The following is a 3,225-nucleotide window of genomic DNA, read 5'->3' on the forward strand; positions in this document are numbered from 1 at the left end:
CCCCCCCAATTTTCAATTGTTTTACTTTAACAATTGGCTAGGTTTTTGTGCTTTTTAAAAAAAATAAATGATCAAAAGGATTAACAATGTAGATTTATTTTCACAGTATTCTTTGATCATATTTACCAAGGGTGTCAATAATTCTGGCCATGACTGTAATTAAATGTTCAGTATCGACTGATACCAATCAATTAAAATGTTTCTGGTTGATAGTTATGATACCAATATGTCATACATCCCTTATGATGTTTATGTCTGACTTGGATTTGGTCACAATGTACTGTCATCATATGAAAGAACAGTGCGGAGGTTCTTCAAAAAAATCTCCATGTTTTTAATGGAAAAAAAAATAACAGCGTACAGGTTTGGAACAACATGATGTAGTGATGAAGTAAAAAACAACATGAGTAAATGATGACTGTATATTTTTATTTTTTTAATAAATTATTCCTTTAACAAAAGTCATGCTAAAAGGAAATCAGGTTATTTTACCACACAACCAAATGTTTCAGAATGTTCCTGTATTTCCAGTTTTGCTCTCCAAATTGGAAACAACACCCTAATTTAAGGATCAATAAATTATGCCTCAATGGAAAGTCCCCTGGGCTGATGACAGATTTGTTATTACTTTCAGAACTCCAGGACAACGTTTCTTTTGTCTTGGCTCGTTTCTTCAACCTTTTCCCAGGTTCATATTCAAGCTTAAATAGATACATGTTTTACACATTTTAGGAACCAAGCCAAACAGATTCCTTCAGAGCACACAGAGAAGATCTTTTTTTTTTTTTTTCACGTCTTAGATAAATTTTTTTGCTCATTGTCCAGGTAAACAGACTCCTGTGGCCCCGTGAGGTCATTTCAGGTCTTTTCATGGAATCTGTTTTCTTGACAGAGAAAATGTAAAAACAAACACCTTTTGCTGTGACCTTTTGCCCGTCTGTTTTGACAGACTATCTTCAGGTTATTCCTGCTTACCCTAAAAAGTTAGTACACCTCATTTAAGTGTGTCATCCTGAATCAGACTTCCATGTTCTGATAAGGACATGATAAAGACCACATGAAACTTTATTATCGACCCTAGAAGGTTTTTACAGTAACAAGTAGCAAAAAAACACCTGATAACCTAAAACAACAGACGCATACAAAGCCAATGAATAAATAATTCCATATTGACAGAGTGTATGGAGTCTGATCCATGACCACACTTCCAGAAACGGAGAAATTCCACATCGGCTGAAGGTTCACACGGCATGTCCTGTATATTCACTCACACCCTTATAGCAGGTCTGGAAGCAACTTCCTGTTTAACTCGGGTCTCATCTGTCAACTCTTTATGCTGTTAATTCAAACAGAGGCTGGAACTCCAGTGACACAAAACAAGAGCTGCATTTTTCTCACAATTATGTTCATTATTGGGATCGGTGCACATGTGGACAGGCATTACTCACTCGTTTCAGAGCTGCAGGCTCAGTGTCAAACAGCGGACAGCAGCTCTGAATTTGTGTTCTTATCTTCAGGCTGCGGACAGATGTTAGATAAGAAGTAAACAGCAGATTTACATTCCTTTACACTATCAGATGAAGGTGTCCCAAACGCTAATCAAGGGTACATTCCAATAACTCAATAGTGCCCTATTAAGTGGACTTCATAGGGCCAAAGTCATGTCATATCATAGGGAGTGTATTTGTTCAGTCCCATTCAGAAATGCAGTATATGACATATTTTGCCTTATATCAAGAGTAATATTACCATATATATTTTATGTAAGGCGATATTTTGCATACTTACATTCTCTGGTTAGATGAAAATATATGTTTATAACATTAATAAACTTATTAATATATTCCCATGGTAAAATGTGTATATGCACATGTGTATACAGTATGTATTATATGTATATGTGCTATTAATATGCAACTTTATTAAAACAATATATTTACAAAAAATCTGTATATTTATGTGTTTTGTAAAAAATTATATATATATATATAGAGAGAGAGAGAGAGAGAGAGAGAGAGAGAGATACACATACTTATTATTGTATGTATGTAATGTGTGTGTGTGTATATATACACATTTTTTAGATATTCCTGTAGGATGCAGTGGACAAGATTATGCCTTAGGGTCCTGAAACAGAAAAACAATGTTCAACTGCTTTTGAATGTTCAAATGGCCCATGGAAGGACTTTTTTGTTTGCCGTTAGAGAAAAACAACGATCTGATGTAGTTTTGATAAAAAGCCCAATGGTTATAAAAGAAAAATGCAGAAAATATCTCATTATTTATTACTAATAGCTTGGTTTATTATGAATAGACACAAGCTTGCATTCAAACATTTTAAACAGCATATTAGCTCTTTCAAGTTAGTAGTCTTTCAACTTATCAAACTTACATTCCCGGGTGAAACGGCGTGCAAGGGAACTAAACATAATATCTCACAAAAGCAAGAATGTGGTCCTGCCATTATCATTCTTGGCAGGCTGGCATGATCTTACTGGCATGTTCTTGAAATCAGAACACAACCAGCATTAGCAAGAGAGATATTTAGTTTCATTTGAATCTGTGCCCTGTTCTCACTGTAGCTGATATGCTTTAGGTATTCGTTTATTTATTTGTCTATTCGTTGCATAACATGGTTATTGCAAGGTCCAGGTGGAATCTGTGGACTACCCTTGGAAAAAACATGCGAAACATAGTCAAACGTGTTAAACAGAGTACTTATTAGTAGCTGACATCCATAGGAAATATTTAAAGGTCCCCTGAAATGCTTAGAAAAACGCAGGGTTACTCTATGTGTTGACATCATTTTAACTGAAACAGGAAGACAGGGCGGGACATATCAAGCAGCCCCGCCCCTTTTTTAAAATAGCCAATAGTGTTCGTTTATATCACAGCTTGGGCTAGAGCCTCGTTCCCTGTCCCCTATATAGTGCACTACGTGCCATTCACTGTACTGAAAATACTAATTCTGTGGACAAGTGACCGATTTCAGCCGTGGCTTCAGCGTCTATTTTATAGTGTAGGGGGCGGGCGCTTTGGATTCTAGAGAGCATTTGATTGGACAGAAAGTTTGATGAGAAGCTGAAGTACGGTGTGACGTCAAAAAAATCGAAGTGACGAATTTGCAAGCTTTGAATGCTTATATCTTCTAAATGAGAATTTTGTCACTGTTTTGGAGCACACTGCCTTATAGATAACCTTAAGACTAACATATTGATACTAACA

The sequence above is a fragment of the Sinocyclocheilus rhinocerous genome, unplaced genomic scaffold (genome assembly GCF_001515625.1).
Source record: "Sinocyclocheilus rhinocerous isolate Xijiao unplaced genomic scaffold, SAMN03320098_v1.1 scaffold1740, whole genome shotgun sequence".
In the NCBI taxonomy this organism is placed as follows: domain Eukaryota; kingdom Metazoa; phylum Chordata; class Actinopteri; order Cypriniformes; family Cyprinidae; genus Sinocyclocheilus; species Sinocyclocheilus rhinocerous.